The sequence below is a fragment of the Lampetra fluviatilis genome, chromosome 17, assembly GCF_964198595.1.
Source record: "Lampetra fluviatilis chromosome 17, kcLamFluv1.1, whole genome shotgun sequence".
In the NCBI taxonomy this organism is placed as follows: Eukaryota; Metazoa; Chordata; class Hyperoartia; order Petromyzontiformes; family Petromyzontidae; genus Lampetra; species Lampetra fluviatilis.
In genome coordinates, this window is record NC_136291.1 from 11,359,518 (window position 1) to 11,381,190 (window position 21,673).

The window sequence follows — 21,673 nt, forward strand, 5'->3', positions numbered from 1 at the left end:
AAGCAGCGATGCAGCCAGGTCCCGGGACGCTGCGACAGCCCCGAACCTTTGGTTACATCCCCCCTATATACTTCCCGGCATGGCCAGGTCCCGCCTCCAGCCACACCTTCGAGTGAGGTACCCATAGCTTCCCGACTGACCCCGCCTTTAACCTTCAACCTAGATACGCCCCCTTCTAGTTGGTTATTATATAACGCGCCCATATCCATGATTACCCCTCCTGGCCGACAAGTCATTACATCACCCCCCAAACGTTTAAAAGATAGCCGTCCTGGCTAATATTAATAACAAATCACATCCGTGAGGCAGACACGTTCCACAATCAAACCAGAATAAAAACAAAACAACAAAATATTTTGTATATGGTGGAACGATCCGCAATGAAAAGGGAAGGATCCAAGCCGGGGCCCTCTAGTGAAGCACGGCGTGCAATGTATTGCCATCGTGGACACCCCACATATGTGGGATTAGTACCAGCCCTAGAGGGGGCTTGGTGAGCGCTGAGTGACAGCGCTGAGTGGCACCACGCTCTGCGTGTAGTGCTGACCCCTACAGGGTAGGGTGTGAGAGTGCAGGCCACAGGAACGAGGTTACTGCGGGCCATAACACTCTGGTTGACCCCGAAGGACACATGACCGGTAAAGTCTACATGGGTCCCCCAGGTGGGAGCTAGGGGATGGTCACGTGTTGGGGGAAAGATCCTACGGGAAAGGTCAAGAAACGACAGGAGGTTTCTCAAAGGTGGTCGTGGCCAAGGGCGGGGCCAGCCACGATCCGGGAGCATATAAACCGGGTCCCCACAGGGACCGGAGTTCAGCGTTGCTACCGTCATCTGAAGATCTACGTTCGACGTCCGAGAAGAGTCACCAACACATGGACCTGGACCCAAGCCGGGGTCCGGTCCGTTGTAGCTAACTTCCAGTGTGATTAGCGTAGTTTAGCTGGTGGTCCACCACCATAGGCTGTTATCTAGTAAAGGGGCAGTTAACCCTTTGTGTTAACGTGTTGGTATACATAAATGTGTTGCCTTTAAGAAGTACGTCTGTGACTCAGTTGAGCCCATTACAGCTAAAATAAACACATACAATATAACCGGTATTGGCTAAATATCCCAAACTAAAAATTACTTGCAAATCACTCAATGGGAATTCCACATAGCAATGGTGAAAACTTGGCAAGACCCTCCCTGAAAAATACTGGATACAAATGACCACCAACAATAGATTTTTTAATGCCGATGTTCCCATTAGTCTATCTCTCTTTTCGTTTCGTGCTGAGCAAACGTAGACCTGTGGGTTTTAAAGACTTCAAACGGCATTGTGCACAACAAAAGAAGTCCTACGTTGGGGGAAAACTCCCATTTCAGCCACACACGTTTTGTCTAAGATAGATACCCTGTCGGGGATTGTTGTGCATGCAATGTACGCTTGGGAGATATGGCCAACGATTGCAGATAAGATTTTCTCCTGCTCGTCAATGCATCACATTCTGGGAATTGTAAAAAAAACAGGCATCGCTAATCAGACAGCAAAGTGGCACCGTGTTAAGTAATGTTAATTGGGTTTCAGCAGTAGCTGCTACCCAGTATTACAGGGCAGTATGTCATGGTACACGTGAGGCAATCCACAAATGGAATGCAACAAAAATGACAAATGATCCTGAAGATGATAATTATATAATGTAGCACAAGTGCACCTGACTGGACGAGCATCAGCCATTATTTTTCATTCGTTAACTCTTTCTGCCCAAAGCTAGATTTGGCAAGATTTCTGGGTATATAAAAAAGTTGCAAATTTTTTTAGTTATCAGAGAATAATATCACTGCCATGCAAACCTGGACATGTAAGAGTAGGCATAAGGATATGTTTTTACGATTATGGCCACATCACTGTTTTTTTTACGATAAATGTTACATTGAGGCAAAGGAAGAGCACACGACTATACAAGCAGCACGGGAAAAAATATATAAACGATATAAACGAGATAGTAAACACGAAGCAAAAATTATTTTTGAATCAAATTCTGACCATGAACCGCGACCACAAATCGTGGTCATCCATCTAATCACTTTTGCGCGTATTGCTGCATACCTAATCGGAAACGCCTAATGTCATCTTCTTTAACGTTTAATTGCTGGTGGTGCTGGCGAAGAGGAAATGGCCCTCACTTCGGCAGCATCCCTGAACTCGCGATGTCTCTCGCATGGGACAGCAGGTCCGGTAAACCCCTATGCTACTGCACATAGCATCTCACGAGAGCCACAGTGGCGAGATTTGAATCTCCCCCTCGGTGCTATCAAATTTCTCAATGGAGTGGGGCACGTCGGGCCACGGATGCCTCCCCATGTCCCTGATGGTTGCAATTGCGACACAACATTGCGGCTCACAGAAGCCAAGAACAAAACAGATTTGTTTATTATTCCCATGACACTTCCAATTCGTGCCGGGCTACGGTTTGAGCTGGTCTCGTCCCCGCAAATCTGTGAGAGGGCCTGTGATGTCAAGTGTGCCGTGAGTGAGCTTGGCCCATGGCCCTCAGCACACTTGGAAAATATTGCCGGGCAACCGGACCGACCTTGCAATAAGTCGTGATGTTGCTCACTCCACTTAAACACCACTTAAACACTAACATGTGTCAATTCATAAATAACATGCTGAACAAAACATACGTTGTTACACTCCACATGCTGACCTAACCTCCCACGCGTGAAACGTCATCAACATTTATTATAAAAAAAAACTTGAGCAAAGTTCCCAACCAGTGCGTGGTATCGTGCAGAGAGTGGGAAGGGAGTTGCGATGGGAGATGTCGAGGTTTGTGGGGATAAAACTCAGCCTAGTTTTGCATAGTTCTGGCTCGATTCTGGCCCCATAATGCTACTGATCCACTTAAAAACTCGTCATGGAACCATGGGATGAGGAATGTGTACCTCACAGGTTCTAATTCTGCATGAGCCACCAAATGTACCTTTATGCAGCTGTATTTATGCGCATATATGGCTTCATCTTGCAGAATTCCTTTTGTATTTTTCTGCTTTCAAAAGTCAATGTCCCCTGGCTCAAATTGACGTGGGATGGTGCTCAATTCCATTAGTGGCTGCAAGTAATTGGCTAAAATGCCTAATTTATTTGGCAGGGTAAACTTTGTTCACTGGACAGCCACTGTTAACAATGTTAAAACATATATATAGTATCGATAATGTAGGGATGAAGGGTTGTGTTAAATCCCAACTCAACCCTCCTGGTAGTGCCATGGATTGTTTTGCAACAAGTAAATCAAACAGTGGCACATGTTCTGTTCATGTTCTGTTGTTTCTACATCTGAACTTATGGAGCTGTGTTGTTGTTGCTGATCTATTCATAGCTTAACAACGCCCGAACCCAGTCAGGACAATGGTGATAGCTTGCCATTTGAACAGCAAGGCTGTCAACATGCCATTTAAGTGACCTTTTGTGGGCAGAAGGTAAAACATGAAGCCATTCCACAATAAAATTAGAAAACTAAACTATTTTTATTTTACCAGTTAATGCGCACCGATCTATATAGCTCCTTTTCAGAAGCGGCCTGGCCGCAAATGATAGATCAACGAAGTGGCTTATCGTGTGGAAATATATAGCAGCCAGAGAAAAATCCACATGACCATGGGGAGAAGATGCAAACTCCAAATATGCAGGCATCATGTTCGGGATCGAACCCACGACCTTCTATATACCACGCTAGGTAGTAAACATCTCGCTCACCCCGCGTCGCCCCTTAACCTTGATACCCACATGTCGTGTTGCAAATTTCCCCTTGCCATAAGAAAGAGAACGTTGTTCAGCTACCTAATTTGTATTATGTTTACCATTATAATTTTGTGTGTACTGTTGTCCAATGCACTTGTGATGCTTTGTGTGAAAGGCACTTTAAAACTAAAATCGTGAGTATTATTTTATTTTATTATGTTTTATTTTTATTATTTTATTACTTCCCTTCTACGTGACTTTACCGAAAGAACCAAGAAGATGAGGTCGTATTACAGTGTTTGTAAAATATAATAATTTTATGAAAGCCATTGTGAATGCCTAAAATGTGTTTTGTCTGCAAGTTTGTGTGATATAACTTTAAGGTCACATTTTGTGCTGTCCGATATGTTTTTGCTGATGGAAATGTTATTTAAGCAAAAAAATTAACTAACAAACCAAAACATTCCATTTCACAATCGTATCAGGATGTACATTATCAAAATACTTAATCTTTCTTTCTAGATTGACCATTTCACAATTTTACGTATCGTATGGCGTTCACTCTGTGCATTGTCATTAATTGTACAGGAAATGTTAGATTTGGGCATCAATATCTCAAACATCGTCTTACTAAATGCTTCTCTGTTTCACCTTAATGGTAATAGAAACAGCACATCTCTTTAATCTCTCTAAGCCCATTCCACGTGCAGGTTTTTTTTTTTCCAACAGAAAATAATGATTGAGCATCATTTTTCCTGACCTGTACAACTAGTTATTAGTCACAGACAATTACTGCAGATGAACAATGGCCCCTAAGCCAACATCTGGCCTGTCATTCCTGTACAAGTCTCCTGCTAAGCTAACAGTGGGGAAGCATTCGTTTTCATTGGCATCGCTCCGTACAAAAAAATGCATTGTTGACTCACAAACAGTTATTCGTTTCATTGATTCCATGACAATATTGGTTAATTCCCCACCAGGATTTAAATATGTAAGCTTCTGTGAGTTGAAGCACTCTAAAAACGGCCAACCTTGTTGGGATGTCTATGTTAAGTTGTTGGGGAAATATTTGAAATGCCTTTATGAGTGTATAATACCATACAATAACATAAAATAAACAAGCATGTGTAAGTTAATAATTTAAAAGTAATACATCACGAAAAAAAAGGGTATTCCCGATTTATTTATTTATTTTGGAGATACATATCATGTGCCTACCTAAGTGAAAAAGTATATGCGTATGTTTCTTTAAATGGTAATAAACACACCAGACTTTCAAGCCAGAGGTCATAGGATCGTTCTCCAGGTGCGGCAGTTGAAACTCTCCACTCAGCAGTATCAAGAGCGTACACCAGAGCCAGTCGACAGGCAGGTCACGTGCGGTGTGGCAAAGTTCGGGCACTCTCCCACCTATTCTAAGACGTCTGGTAAGCATGGAAGAGTAGGCAAAATACTTATGGAGCTCTGCCTATTGGCGGCCTTTCCACCAGCAGTGGCATGAGCAAGCAATTTCAGGCTTGCACTTTTACCTTTAATTCAAGTGTTTATCCCCTTAATGAAAGACAGAACAATAAAAAAAAATGCTGAATTTGTACAACCACTAAGTGGGAACTATAATTTTTATCCATTTCAACAGAAATAGTTTCATTAACAATTATTTTCTACAAACAAGTAGGGGCCAACGTGCCTCTCAAAGGATATTCTCACAGCCCGTTTCATAATACAACACGACCCATGTTAGTGACATTACCTCCTAAAAGTCGTGTGCCAATGTTTACAAACCAAATGTCACCTTACATTTGCAACATCGTTCGAGTATTTTTGAATACAAGGTGTGTATGTGCGACCGTACCTCGGTTACAGAAGGCCTCTCGCCATTTCAGCCGGGAATTAAGGTGAGGATTATTTTATGAAGGACATCTATATTATCGACTAGTTCATAAAGCCTGTCGTTGCCAGGCAAAAGTTTCAATAAACGTAATAATTAACCTAACATTATTTTTTTGACAATTTTTTTTTATCTACGATGAAACACTAACTACTCCAAAAATGTGTATTTTCCCGCAAAAAATTCCCACGAAAATTGTTGACGAGTTGATTAAACTTTTCAAGATGTACCCATCGGAAACCGCTTCATTTAAAGATTCCGTTCTTTTTTGACTATAAAGAACAAAAATGAATGAACTGAATACTTTGAGGGGATGCTCCTATCTTTTGCCGTTTAATGCTCTATCAAAAGAAAACCCGCAATCTTATAATTTTAACGGTTTCTGAATGACACGCACAAACGTGTTAATGGGGCACTAATCGAAATTTTCAGATTTTTTTTGTTGAGTCCTAAAAGCAACCTATGTACCAAATGGCAGCTTTCTACCCTGTCGGGAAGTGCCCTAGAGGTTTTTGAGACATACAGATGAAGATATTTATTTATATATATATTATACTTGTTTACCCAGGAAATGTTCATGCAGACTATTTTTCAGATTTCTGCCAAGTTGTTCTTGTCGGGGGCAATGACTGATATGTGCAATCCCAATAGGGTAATGTTCTGGTAATCTTTAAAACTTGGCAAATTGGTATCATGACGCCAGCACACAATGTCTTACTTTTGAAAATGACGTCACGGGATCCATTAACAAAGATCCCCCTATAGGCTTAACAGACTGCTGGGGCAAGTGCTGTTAGCGAGCGCCTATTAAGGCTGGAACGGCACACGGGGGTGAGAGGCCAGCACCACGCCTGGCCGCCTTTGTCTCCCTAGTGGTGATGTTTAAACGCACAACACCAGGTACTCATGTGAGACTGAGTCGACCTAGGGGAGGCCCAGGACCTAGTTCAGATAATTGTCACTGATGTTGGCCGTGAGCGAGAATCGAACTCAGGTAGTACGGTGCGCTAACCGCCACACTAACATCCCACTGTAGCACAGGCGACGCCTATCTTTTTGGTCAACAGCAGTGAAGTTGCTAGCCCGTGAGGTAGGGAGAAACGGGCTCGAGTGAAAGTGTTACTTTTTGCGTACAGGTACGTGAAATAAAGTCACTGGGTACATTAAATGTACCGTGCTATGACGTAGGGAGCAGTGCAATAAGGTCACAACGTGTACGAATAGTTACGTGATTAAGAATGTAACACAACTCTGTCGCATTCTGAGGTAAATCTTTAATAACAGATTTAAGTTGCAAATGTCAACACTCACAATAACATAATTGTGTAGCTTACATGATTCTAGAAACTCGTTTGCATGTTTGTGTAGTGCCGTAGATGGGCCACACTTACCGGCAGTGGTGGACAGGGTCCATCTGCAGGTATCTCGGCCTCGCTGTGCGCTGCGTTGCACCGCTAGTCGAGTAGATAACCTTGCATTCAATAAACCCTCGGAGCCAGGATGAACGTCCAACTCCAATCATCATTTATTGATTGTAACAAGGTAAAACTGGTGAGAAAACACAGATACAGCATCTGTTATAATCCGGAAACACCAACACAATGAACACCACAGCATCAGAACATTGTCTTAGATAACAATAGATCCTGGACGGACCATGCCCCTACATTACCACTGAACAGCTAGACAAAAGCACAAGCCGGTGCGTTACATACAGGCACATCGTGTATTCATCCCACTGCACCCCAAATGTACAGCATTACACATAACACTAAACTGTGGATGAGATACTTCATCATCTTTACTCTCAGGATCGCAACATAGGCACAAGTCTGACTCGACCTACTAAATCACAAGTAACATCCACAATAAGAAAAGTTGCAGGCTTCGTTACTAACTAGGCCTCGTATTTACTACAACTTAACGGCACCATAAAGGCATTTACATCACTATAACGGTCATTCCAACATTACAACAGCATTGCCAATATTATAGGAATATAAACAACTTACAGACAATGCTTCTTAAGCTCCCACAATGGACAAGTGCGGCTGTGGTCTCACTGAGATGTGATGCGTGCCGCCATCTTGAATTATCAGTAAGATGGCAGAAGCCCGCGTGGTTCACTGAAAATCTAAAATCGTCACTTCCTGGTCACGTGACCAAAATTAGCATAAAAAACAGGAACTTCCTCTGAACGTACGCTCCACATCTGCCGTGAGGCAAGACAGCAGGTACCTCGGACCCCCAGGGGAGGGGCCACTGTGCCACCCCAAGAGGGGGGGGGGCTGCTGGGGGCTCTAGGATCCTAGGCAGCTAAGCCATCGGCGCCGGGGCCACAGGATCCCAGACAACCCAGACAGCTGAGCCCGTCGATGGGCAAGGGGGATAAAAGGGCTGCTCCCCAGCCGATTGGGACCAGTCGCAGCTCAAGACCCAAGACCAGCCAGCTTAGGACCCTGGACCCCCTCGCCCCGCGTGTTCTCGTAAGGGCCGGGACGCTGTGCGGGCCAGTGGTGGGGCTCTGGGACTCCCGCTTTACGCCCTTGTAAGGGCGAGTTCCGAGGAAGCCAGAGTCTAGACTCACACCTTGGCTGAGTCGGGTCAGGTAGCCTCCCCTAGGGTAATTGTAGCCGGAGGACCCGAGAGCATAGCCAGTGTCAGGCACACTAGGAGTAGGCTGTGTCCCTAGGCTGTAACAGTGTATCAGGACTGTTGGAGTGTTGTATTGTAAAAAAGAAGTTACCTCTACAAGTGTCTCCGGAACCCATTACATTTGTATGTCATTACAAGGAAATATGATAGGGAAATATGCTGTAATTAACGTTTTGAGGGAAATAATTGTTTCAACGAGGCTAACGGCATAAAGCAAATAATGGTTTAACAATTATATAATGAGAGTAAAATAAAATATACCATTAAATTAATACATTAGACTAGACCAGAAAGTAATTTGTTAAATGTTCATTTTATAAAAAGTGACTGCTGTATTCATTTATATGATTAATGAGTCAATGAGAGTACAGGTAAAAAGAGCTGAAGGAAACTTGCTAGATTAATTTTTGTAGTCATTTACGCACTGGACGTTGTCAGCTGCTGCATATGTAGTGGCGTAACACGGGCAGGGTTTGCAAACAGCAGTTGCATTTATGTACGGTGTTGCAGACAGTGAAGTCAGCTAAGGATAAGCAGGTGAAGGCAGGTGGCCTGGGTGACAGCAGACAGAGAGACGCCAACAATTAGGGAAAGAGGCAGTGATTGGCTGGCTACAAATGCAAACGTGGAGTAGGCGCCACGGGGGCGAGAGATAGTGGCGATAAGGGGGAGAACACGTGTGAGAGGCGTCGGGAAGACGCCAGCTTAATGAGGGCCATCTGAGGGCACTTAATGAGGAGGGGGTAAAAGGGGAATGTGTGAGGCAGTTGAGTTGAGTTGGTTGGAGATGAAGCAGTGAAGAGATTCATGAAAAGTCCGGGACCTCGTGCTCTTCACCTCGTCCTCCCCAGCGGTGTTGGTTGAACCCCCGCTGGCGGAACGGGCGAGGTTGGAGGTGCAGGTGTGGACAGGCTAGCAGTGAAGAGGCTAACGGAATCCTTAGTCTGAGTGTGATAGGCTAGCAGGGTGAGAAGCTAGCAAAGTATACGGAGAGAGAGTCCGTGACAGGGTAGGAGAGCAGGAAGTTCCAAGCTAGCGGAGCAAGAGAGAGTAAGCTCAAAGTAGCAGGCTTGCAGTGGAAGAGTTTGCGACAGGAGTGTGTGGTGTTGAACAAGAGACGCATCCGTGTGGGATGCTGTGAATAAAGTGACACAGGAGAAAAGACGAAGTGTCCGCGTGAATAAAAACCACACTACACTTAAATTAATACAGTACTGTAGCTATTGTTAAAGAGTTGATTTAATTCGCTTGGTGGTTTTAATTTTAAGTTTTTGCGATAGTGTTTAATATTTAAAATGCGTTACTACTGTCGAATGTCAGTAATTATATTGTTTTTTATTCATAGATAGGGAAACCAATGTCAGATTCACAACAGTGAAGGTGCCAACCCGGTGAGGCAGTGAGAAAATGGCTGAAATAAAAGTTTTACTTTTTGCGTACAGGAGTTGGATTTCGAGCTGGAGTCCCAGATTAAAAGAAACCAACCTCCAAGAATTCTCTACGTCCGCCCGTTGACACCTGAATTGACTGATTTTCTTCATTTTTACACAATGTATAGCCACCGAACTGGGACATACGCTCTACATTTCGGAAGTACGACACCAGCAGAAGGGGCAGTTAGGGGAGGGACGAAGGCCTCCAAGGAATGGGGGACAAAGTGGGTGAGCCGTGGGGGAAATGGTGGGAGATGTCAAGGCCACCGGGCCTGAGGGACAGGTGCAGAGGTAGACAATAGACAGCGGAGGGAGCTAATGACCAGAAAGGGCCACCAGGTGTGAAAATACGAAGGGCGGTTAATGGGTGATATCCTGCGGCTGGGGCTAGGTAACAAGACAAAAGGAGAAGGCACCGAAACGGGAAGGGGTACCTGGGGAGTGGTGTCAAGCAGTGAAGACGATGGCGGAGAGAGAGACCTGGGGGGCGGAGTAGTTGGCCAGACCAATGGAGCCAGGGTGGAGAACGCCGAGTGGAGGTGGGTGGATGTGGGATGGATGGGTTGGGAGGAAGAGTGGGTTTTTCAAAAATGCTAGTCACTAAGTGGACGAAGTGGAGAGTTCAAAATAGTGGTAGAGTGTTATGATAGTGTTACACATCGCAGTGATATGCGTTATTCGTTTACTTACTTTTTTGTTCGAGTGGTTATAATAACCCCACCCTTTGTTGAAAAATAAATCTTCCAGTTGTCCATAATCGCCGATGTGGTTATTACAACATATACAGCAAAATCCATGTTGATCTGGGATACAATAATCTGGTGCATCACGGAGGTTCTGTAATCTGCTGAAGAAAATTTGCGCTGACACATTGTGCCGCAGATTACAGGAGGAATTAGTCACGTGACTCGATTAATCCGTGAACAATTTGTGGATTACAGGGGAAGTGTGTCTCATTAATAGCGGCTAAATTAATCCATGATAAATTTACATTGTGAGGTAACCATTTTTTTCAATACCCAAATCGGGCAAATGTACCATATGTTGGAGTTAAAGGATTTTTTGCATCTTTACTGAATATGAAAAAAAATCCTTTATTACTCAAAAGATCACATGCAGAAAAATTGTAAAAAAAACATCTAGTCTTTATTTCCGTAAGTAGCTCTGCGCTTCTATCCACAGCGACGCTATTAAAATGTTTCAGAGGGTTTGCATTGTGCCACAGATTACAGGAGGAATGAGCCACTTTCAGAAGAGATTCATAAATCCACTATCTTTTTGTGTATTTCAGGGTCAATGGTCCCACGGATTATGGGAAGAGTCATAATCACGAATTACAGGAGTGTGTGAATGATTGGATTGTGTATTTGTGGATGTCTGATGCAACAAAAAATTATCAACTTGATAATAATCAAAGGTGTGTAGCTCTAGTTTTTAATGAAATCACGTGGCCCGGATCGTATCATGAATTCCAAAAGTCAAACAAAGCTGGTCCGAGCCACAATTAGAGGGAATCGGTCCTAATCTGTCAGTCAATCTGATCTGACAGTTTTAATCATACCTTTATCATAATGTAATAGCAAATCAATAAAAAACACTAACAGATACTAATACATTTGTACTAGACTAATAAAAATATAATAGCATTTATTTAGAATTCAACAAGTAACATGATAACATTTTTAAATCACTGAAGAGTAAAGTTTTGTCGAGATTAGTAGAGATTAGCAGCTGCCTGCATGTTTGTTTGGCAATAGGGTAAGATAAATTATCGTAAAATTAATCAATATGATTAGGCATGCAGGAATGCAATATAGCACGTGATAACCAATCATGTGACAGTATATATCATGAATCTGGAAATGAACTGATCATCGATGCCAATCTGAACAAGAGACGATCGAGCGAAGCAGACCCAGAGGAGGCTGGGGTGTCTTTAGAATAAAACCCTTTGTGAGACTGTCCCACTCGCTTACAGAGCTGACTGCAGATCTAAAAACCAACTCATTCTATGCTCTGCGCATCAATGAGTCTGCTTGCGACCTCCGTGCTGTGTTGCGCATCGTGAAGAGTCCGCTGCACTCCAACCACCCATCAACTACACAACCCAGTCTGTGGACAATACAATAGTGACGGTCAAGATGGCAGTTTCTAACTTGAAGGCAATGCATTCTCCCGGTCTACCATTTTAGTTTGATCAACCTGGAATCAATGCAAAACTTGAGACCCTGGCACCAACGTCGGTGGCAGGTGTCGATGTTCATCACACAGCTGCCGAATAAGACATCGCGGCTCGACTACATTAACACGTTGATTTTCAAATCATGTTCGGACGTGCTTGTGCCGCTGATTGTTTACCTGGTAAATATTTCGTTCAGCGAGGGCTGTTTCCTAGGCCAGTAGATAACACCACCCCTGAAAAAAAATTGGTTTGACCCTGCAAACTATTGCCTGATCTCAAACCTGAGTATGATTTAAAAAATAATAGAGCGCCTTTGTCTGAAGAGGTTACTTGCCTCACGTCGCTGCAATGGGCAGATTCAACCCGATTGCAGTCGGCGTATCGGAAGTTCCACAGCACTGAGACTGCTCTACTAAAGATCACCGATGACCTCTATAAGGTCATGGAGGACTGGTGTGCCACAGCATTGGTTGGCCTCGATCTGCCAGCTGCTTTCAACACCATCGACCGTGAGATACTCAGTTTAACGCATAGGCTTTCGCGACCAATATTATCCATAACAGAGTTTTTGGGGTATTATTGTGTAAACATAAAGGTATCAGTTTAACACACAGACTTTCGCGACCAATGTAATTTATCATGCAGGTTTTAATGTATTGATAAAACCCTTCACCACCTGAAACAGCCAGTTAGTAAGGTTTGTCACGTAAACAAAACATGCCAATTAGTTACTAGTTCAGCATACCGGTGTGTTGTAGAGTAAGCCCAGAATATGTCGTTTGATCGCCACGTGCAAAAATAAAAGCAGGTCCTGCAATTTTCATATCAGGGTTCTACGACACATTTGACCACAATTGAGTGGTGGCATAGCCAACATGTTGGTGTGTAGCATGAAATCGACAAGGCTTGAGTATTGAAAATCACTACTCTAACCATCAAACAAAGACAGTCACTGCATCACACGCTTTCAGATGTGCTTCTGCGGCCATCTGGAATGCTCTTCCTTCTAATATTAGGGAGCCACTGGAGCTATGCACTTTTAAACGTAAACTGAAAACAAATTTTTTTTAACTGCTTTTTTATTCTAAAATAAATGTATTCCACATCCTCCCTCACATTATACATTGCAACATCCTGACGTTCTGGACGGCATTACCAAGGGCATCGACGATATCAGGCAAACCGGACTCATCAACACCTGGTGGGGGGAGGGGAAGGAATTTTCTTTGGAGGAGGTGGGGGACTTGGCCAGGTCATTGCTGTTCTGAGCTCAGGTATTGAAGACTGTTTTAAGGTTTAGAAATGGACCCCATGTACGTGTATGTTCTTCTTCCTTGTCTCTGAGCTTATAGCTCGAGATTGGGCCTACGGATTGAGTATTTTAAAACTGCTTTTTGTGTTTAGTTTGTTATCCTTCCCTCACGCCTACAATTATCCCGGTTGGCTATGTGTGGTGCTGTACATGCATACATATCTATGTAAATTGGGTGTAAATGTTACATAAAAACTAATTAAAGAGAAAGAAGCAAATCTCTAAAAACCCATGGCAGTAAAAAAGGGAATAACATTTATTCTTGTGGCAACTCGTTTTCCTGAATCGTGGGAAATCTTTAAATGGCGATGCTGGTGCATTGCTACAAGTTTAATGTCAATTTAATTGATTGCAGTGTAAAAATTGCAGTTATCATGCTATGCAAGCCAGGACAATAAAAAATGTTGCTTTTATTGACAGTCCGGTATTATTACGTTTTTACCAAGTCAACATTTTAGTTTTATATTAAATTGTAATCATAATATTTTAAACCTGTTGTGTGTTTACTTTTTATACTGTTTTTATCTGACTTGCTGCCGCTGAATGATTTCGAGGTTTTACTGCTTCCCTGCACGAAAAGCGATTCATATCAAATGTAAAAATAATTTCAGATTGTAGCAATGTTATGTCAATCTCTCGAACCGGCAAATCAAATGTATTAAGTACCATGCAATTTTAGATTATGGCCCAATCCAATGGAAAACCACTAATGATAGTATTACGACAATAGTGATATCTTTTTTTCCACTGAATAACACAGCATCCATTATTTCACTTTAATGAAAGCGTTGTTTCCACACAGGCTATTTGTATTGGTTCAGTGAATAACCCTCGTCACTAACGGGTTCACGAGTGACCGCTTTGCATCCCACATAATCCTTGTAGAAGAGTGTCTTCTCTATTGTGTGGGTTTGCCCTTGGAGGGACATTACACACAACTGTCCAAGCAGCATGCAAATAAAGTAATAATGTAAATAGCCAATTGAGAAACGCTAAATCATGCTAAAAGCGTCTCTAACGCTCAGCACATTCTCGTCGCGCATTCTCGTCGCGCTCCGCACGTTGAAGTGTGCGTTTGCAGGTCACGACTTGGAAGTGGCCAAGCTCGAGGCCTTTGTTGTTGCTGCGCTGGTCCGCTGGAGCGTTCCACTCAATGGGGGCTGTGATTTGGAAAAGCCCGGTCATCTTTTAGTCCGTTGACTTTAGCAACAAGGTCACCCCCGAGCAGCAGATCTCAATTGCCGTCGTTTTGGGTCCTATTCGCCGGACACGTGTATCTCCGACAAAGAGCGAGGTGTGTGCGCGTGCAGGTGTCTGTGTGTGCCATTGCGGTCGGGCGTGGTACTGGCCACCCACCCCCTCGTGTGCCGTTCTGGCCTTCATAAGTGCTCGCGAACAGCACTTGCCCCAAGAGTCGGTTAAGGTTATACGGGGGATCTTTGTCTTTCTTTTTCTTTGCAAGGGGAGCGGTAGTGTAGCATTTACCGTGCTGCACTACGAAGCCGGCGACCCGAATTTGATTCCCGCTCACGGCCAACACCAGTGACGATTATCTGAATCGGTCCTGGGCCTCTCCTAGGTCGACTCAACCCCAAATGAGTACCTGATGCAGTGTGTAAAACATCGCCACTGACGATGAAGCGGATCTTTGTATTTGCAAGTGTTCATAGGGAGTCCCATGTTGGATATCCGGCCATGATACACAATGTGAGTGGGAAATGGCTTCTAAACCTGATGCAGCTTAATATGAGCACACTGTAGGATTTGTGCTGGGGGAAACAAAAGAAAGCCACGAGTGTTGTTGGCCACACCAATGACTCAGGTGTTATGTGGTCTTAACAGGTGCTTGCTAACAGCTCTTGTCTTGACAACTTGTAAGCCTAAAAAGGGGAGAATATTGATTTTTGTGTGTGGAACCATAACTTCGATGTAATGGCCCATCGAGAATCGGAAACCTGGCCACGCCCGTCAGAGGAAACTGCTATCTGTGCTTGGGTTGATGGCAATGCCTCTTCAAAGCAACGGCTATGGTGCTTGCTTCACAACTGCCTCGTAGCAGATGTGCTGTTGCAACAAGGCTATAAAGTCTTCATTTTTCCTTTTTAATGGAGCCAATGAGCTATTCACATATTCCAATACCTAGGAAATATTCAACACTCTTAAATCACATTTCCCTTTGTACAACAAATATTATTATATCATTTGAAACGTGCCATTGCAGTGTCACAATAATACTTTGGTATGATTCAGGACATAGCGTGTCCATCCATACATCAGAGTATGCGATTTTTTCACAAAAACAACAAAACTGTTAAACCAATTGCTTTGAGAGTTAACGTACAGCTTACTAATGCCAATTTCCAGCCAGATTATTGCACGTTTTGGAAATAAATATTGGCAATTAGTGCATAAGTTCTGAACACATGCGTGTTGGTATAAGCTAGCTTACGACTAACTTGTATGTATGTCTGTGCGTTTCCGAGGATAATTCTTGGTACATCTGAAGCTCCTGATAAAATGGAGGCTCTGTTAACAGCTCGCTTTGCCGCCTTTTTTCTTTGCAATGCGATAAAACTGTAGCCCATCGCATATTGTACAATTAATTTCAGCAATACATTAGCGCAGCTGCAAGGTATGTTATTTGTTATTGCATTGAAATGTATACCTACTCACTAGCATTCATGGAGGACCGTGCTCAAGAATTCAAGAAAATGGGGTTGCTGAAGGACTGCACATAATGGGTTTGTGCCAGCACAACACTTTCACTCACGTGAAAACAACCCGTTTACCAGCATGTTCATTTAAAATCGACCTTGTCACGATTGCGTACATACTCCTGCAACCTTCAGCCGTAGAAAGTGGGGTTACCTAGGTTTATGACGGCACTGTGCTCTCACGTGAATCAAAACAAGCCCAGCGGTCATTGAAGAGCCATTCCTAGTAAACTTTAGAGCATTCAGTATTTCAAGTGAGCGTCCAGAGGATCTCACTTATTGCTCTTGCTTTGCGCATGTTTTCCGGTGTTTCTCTGTGGAGGCCCACTCACATGTTCTGCTATAATTTTAAACATATTTCCCTAAAAGTAATCACATGGTGCTTGTTTTGCAAGCACATACCTAGGATATGCTTCTTGGACTATATCATTATTTCATTCATTAATAAATTTGTAACTCACAAATTGAACTCAAAGGACATTCAGAGGTACGGGAGAATACATTAAAGACAAAGTTGTAAGATTCTGACTAAGAGGTCAACGCCGATGTACTTATTTTAGCTGTCCATCCTCCAGACTCTGGTTGCAATCAGGAACATAGTTGGGTAACAATTGTAGAATGTATAGGGCAGTCATCACCTCTCTTATTTATACAGCAGATACATGACCACTGTACTATTGGCACCTGAGACATCTTGACAGGGTTCAAGTGCCATCTTAGGTCCCTGATGATGATTCCCTGCAGGACAGGGTATTCAACATGTAGGCCCAGCTTTATAGGGCTGGCCATGTTGTCAATGTGTATGCATGTGTAGTGCTCGACTTGACACGACAGCTTCTTGCTTTTCTCTCTCACTTTATTTCGCTTATACCGATCAACATTCCTCCAGCTAGCACCAATCAACATTCCTCCAGCTAACACCGATCAACATTCCTCCTCCGCGCTCTTCGCTCGCCACGTTCCGCCGGCCTCGCTCGCTCCGCGTCTCTCCGTCGACTCTCCTCTCCACTCTCCCCGTCACAGTTCAGCCGCTCTTTATCAGCTCCACCGTCACACTCAGCCGTATCTCTATCAGCTTCTCCGCCACACTCCAGCCGCTTCTGCTGGCATCTCATTTGCTACCTTATACCTTACCACTCCTACCTGATACTTCTCCACTGCTACCCTACACTTCTCCACTGCTACTAGCTCCGCTGCTTCAACTCCAACATCCTCCGTCTCCTCCCAGGCGCAAACTCTTGTCTGCTCCAAAAACCCCTCTCTTTATCCCCGAGCCAATTAATTTTCAATTAATCTGTGGCATCCCCCGCAACGCCACTCGCCCCCAGCCCCCGCTGGCACCTGCCATGTTTTCCCAGACAATGCGGCGCCACTTAGCGACAACAACAACTTCTCGGCCAATCAGCGCCCTGCGTCTTTAATCACCCCTTACCACCTGCTACTGTCCTCAGACAGCGTGGCACCACTTTTGGACAATAAAAACTCCCAGCCAATCAGCGCCTTGTGTCCTTAGTTGCCCCCTACCCGTCTCTGACCTTCTCCCTACACCTAACGACAACAACACACTCGACCTCGTTTGCTCCCACTGTACGCCGCACGCGCGTACACCCACTCTCGCGTGTGGCGCGTATTTTCAGGCACTACACACATGTGTAGTTACATTGAATGAGTCACTGTAGTGCGTACTGCTGGGAGATTAGTAGACAATGGAATTAGGGGTAGCAACCCGTTCTACCAGTTGGACCTGTGGGCAAGGCACGGAACCCTCTGGGGGATCCAGAGGGGTGCGGGGCCGAGGGCGGAGCCTGGCCACGCTGGGCAGGATAAAAGGCGAGATCCGACTCACAGACGGGGCTGCTGTGATCTGGAATGGAACTTGTCGTGCTGTCGTCGTCATGATCGTCGCCTTCTTCAAGCTGTGCGTCTGGCAGCATGTTGAATGTCCCGACCCGGTATGTAGTTATCCCCTAAGGCTGTGAAGGCCATAATGAAAGAGAGAGAGAGAGAGTGAGTACCTCCTACTAGTGTCTGTGAATTAGTACACTACACATGTATCATCTATGTATGCATGTTGAACTTCTTTTGCACCGTATGTAGCCAACCATGTTAATCGGAGGTGTGGGGGGAGGACAACAAACTGAACACAAAAAGCAGTTCTAAAGAAATGAGCTTTCAATCTAGATTTAGAAGTGCATAGCTCTAGTGGCTTCCCTTTATCGGAAGGAAGATCGTTCAAGATGGCTGCAGAAGCGCATCTAAAAACACATGCAATGAACATCTTTATTTGATAGCGAGCCAAAAGCCGTTGCGATAATAACCCGAGTTCGCGTGATGGTTTATGCTTCTTGATGAGATTAGCAAGGTATTGTGGTTCATTTGTGGCAAGCACTTTGTGTGAATGAGTGCAACCTCATAATGTATTCGTTCGGCAACCGGAAAACAATACAGCTCTGAGCACTGGACATGAAAGGTCAGATCAGACACGTGCCAAATAGTTGTATACACATTGCAGCTTGGTAATGTTTTTGCCTTTTGGAGTAGTCTCCATAGTCCCTTTGTCCCTACAGTGTCGGAGGCTTTGGTGAGCTCAATGAAGGTTAGAACAGTGCTTGGTGATCTTCAATGCACTTCTCTTGTAGTTGTCTGAGAGTTAAAATCATGTCTGTTGTGCCACGACCTTTCCTAAAACCACCTTGGCTTTGTGGTAGTATTTTGTTTGTAATGGTTGTATTGATTATATTAAGAATGAGCTTGGCTAAATATTTACCTGGAATTGAAAGGAGATAAACGAATTGTGCTTGTTACAGTCTACGCTATTTCCATTTTTTTTAAAGAGAACTACCACCACGACATCTTTCAGGTCCTGTGGTAGGACTCCAGAACTCTCTGAAGAGGTGCCATAGTTCTTCAACAATAACATATCCTCCAGCTTAAAGTATGTCAGTAAGAATCCCATCTACTCCTGGGGCTTGACCAGATTAGAGTTGTTGAATTCGTGATTGACCTCATCAAATGTGTGCTCACTGTCAAATTCATGCAGGATCTTATGCTGGGCTACTTAATCTAGTTCTCGATCTGAGATTGTGCCAGGTTGACTCGGTATGTCTTTAAAGTATTGTTCCCACTCTCTCTGTACAGGCATTGGTGATTTTCACTTTCAAGAGGGGTCTCTGTATGATTAATTGGGCCATGGAATTAGTTAAGTGCATGATAAATAGTTAGATATGATTTGCATCCGGGTAGCTCTGTATTTCGGCTGCCTTATTGTGCCACCATTTACTTTTAATTATCTTATTTATTTTCTGGAGAGTGGAACATTGTTCAATATGCCAGGTAAAACCATAACTGGTTTTGGCCTGCCTTCATATCTGCATCTTCAGTTTCCTCACTCTCCCACTCCCAGCCCCGCCCACTTCCCCTCCCCACCCCGGCATTTTTTGCCGTACTTGTGTCCTCCCTATCCCACACTCCCACCCTCCCTGGCTCCTAACCCTCCCACTCCCAGTCCCGCCCAATTCCCCTCCCCACCCCGGCTTTTTTGCTGTGCTTGTTGCTTGCTTGTAGCCTCCACTCCCCCTACCCCACACCCCCACCCTCCCTGGCTCCTCCCCCCTTATCTTGCCTATATGGCCTCTTGTTGTAGCAGTCCCTTTTGCCCACTTCAGCAATTGTTTCTTGCTGTGGTTGTCCAACCTGATGACGGGCGCTTGTGTTGCGCCTGAAACGTCATGATTTAATGTATTATATTTTATACTTGCGTTACTTTGCTTGAGTTTCTTTGGTAGAAGTGGCGTAGTCTTACACTTTGGAGTGTTTTATATTAAGGTTTATATTTGATCTTACAAGACAATGGTCAGTGTCCCCAATCGATCCTCTTATTACTTGTGATGTAGGTGTCTTTATTAAATCACTTAGTAGTGTAATAACATAAATCTATAAAGTTGCAATGCCTTGACCTAGGGTGCATCCAGGTTGTTTTGTAATGGTAAGCTGACAGAGCATTAGAGATGAGAGGCCATGCACTGAGCAGAGCCCCAGGAGGAGTTGAGCATTGCCTTCCAATGATGCCAGGCCAGATGTTGTGTTCGGTCCCCACCCTTGCATTAAAGTCCCCTAGTCATAGGATCATTTCAGCCCTCTTAATAGACGATACAATCTGGCCAAGTTCATTATATTTTTATCTTTGTCGTTTCAGGGTTATTCAAGATTGGGAAATAAGCAGAGACAACTCTGATGTGCCGATTGTTCTTAAGAGAAAAGGCACAGTACCGAGAGTATATCTGAAATCCCATTGGGATGTGATGGCCACCTCCTGGAAAGGGAATTATTGACGGCAAATCCCACCCCTGCAACATGTCTCTCTCCTGTGAGTCTTCCTGACCAGAGGAAGGTGTATCCTCATGTTCCCAGGTCTTCAGTGAGCTGCCCTTCTCTAGAAAACAAACGTGTTTCGGAGAGAGCAGCGATGTCTATGCCATGGCAATTGAGTTCCCGTGTGAGGAGTGCAGTCATTCGTTTTGGACGGGGGCAAAACTCGGTCAACTCGGGCACCAGCGTTCCAAGTTATAATTACAAGTGTCTGTACAAGTTCATACTGCTGCATTAGATATGTACCAGCCGCGACTAACTGATCACGTGCGGTTTGGAGTAAGCGTTGCTTTTGAGCCACCTTTTCAAGGCTTTTCCCCAGATTGATGTGGGCAGTGCCTCCCTTAGCAGGGCTGCCCAGTCAATTGGGCTACTGCCCTGCAGATAAATCACTCTTGTAGATGCTGCACGACCCATCTCCCCAAGCTGCCTGTATGTGGCTTTGTTGCTACATCTTCCAGCATCATCAGCCCTGCTCATCCCTCGCTTGCAGGACTTCTGTTGAAAGATGGTGGAGAGATGTGACACACCATATACACACAAGTGATGCGTGGATTGATTAAAGTGGTTGGGAGCTTGCACAGTGTCCTCGCCACACTCTCTTTGCTTTCTCACCAATATTCAACAGCATGGAATTAACCCAGGATGATGGTGGTGGGTTTGCTGAAGGTTATTTATTAGGAGTTCCTTCTTGACAGGTTGCCTTCCAAGGCTAAAAAGCCTCTGAATGTGTTGTGGATGCCGTTGTCTAATGAATTGAATTAGCTCATCCAACGTCGATGGCATTTCCTCCATCAGGGTCCCACTACCCAACCCAAGCGCTCGTCCACCTTAAGCCATTAGCACTTCTTGGGGGGCCGGGTTGTATGTATGTTGAACTTCTTTCACATCGTACGTAGCCAACCGTGCTAATTGTAGGTGCGGAAAATACAGTGCTGCCTGCCTACTAGTCTTCCATCCTACAACTAACCTATTTACAAACCTATTTGTCTCCCTACAGAATATGGCTACTTCAAATATATATGTACTTTTTCACAATCTCATACGATGGTGCATGTAGGTGTAGAGGTGTAATTGTGTATGGGCACGGATGGCTAACAAACACAAGGGGCGTGGTTAGGGCCGTACACAGAGGAGGTGCTCACACCGACGTCCGCACCTGCATCCCCCACGGGCCCCTCCTGGGGGCCGAGTACTATAAAAGGTGGTGAGCCGGAGGGCTCGAGGTCGAGTATCAGCTTAAACCAGCGAAGAGCGAAGACCAGCTAGAATAGGCCCCGGAGCTCCCCTGGCTCGCTGTCCTTGTCAGGGCCGACCAGGGCAAGCCGGTGGCGTGGCCCCGAGAGCCCAGACTGACGTTCTTATAAGAGCCGGTCTGGAGACTCAGGGTGCCGGG

At 44.5% G+C, this 21,673-nt stretch overlaps 1 long non-coding RNA gene across 2 annotated transcripts in view; it reads right to left on the reverse strand.

Moving 5' to 3' along the window:
- The window catches only part of LOC144936742 (uncharacterized), a 204,886-nt gene that overhangs the window by 21,983 nt on the left and 161,230 nt on the right, over positions 1 to 21,673 (reverse strand). For both annotated transcript variants that reach the window (XR_013637464.1, XR_013637465.1), the window contains exon 3: positions 7,005 to 7,161. This is a non-coding gene — a long non-coding RNA (uncharacterized LOC144936742). The remainder of the gene's footprint in view (positions 1 to 7,004; positions 7,162 to 21,673) is intronic.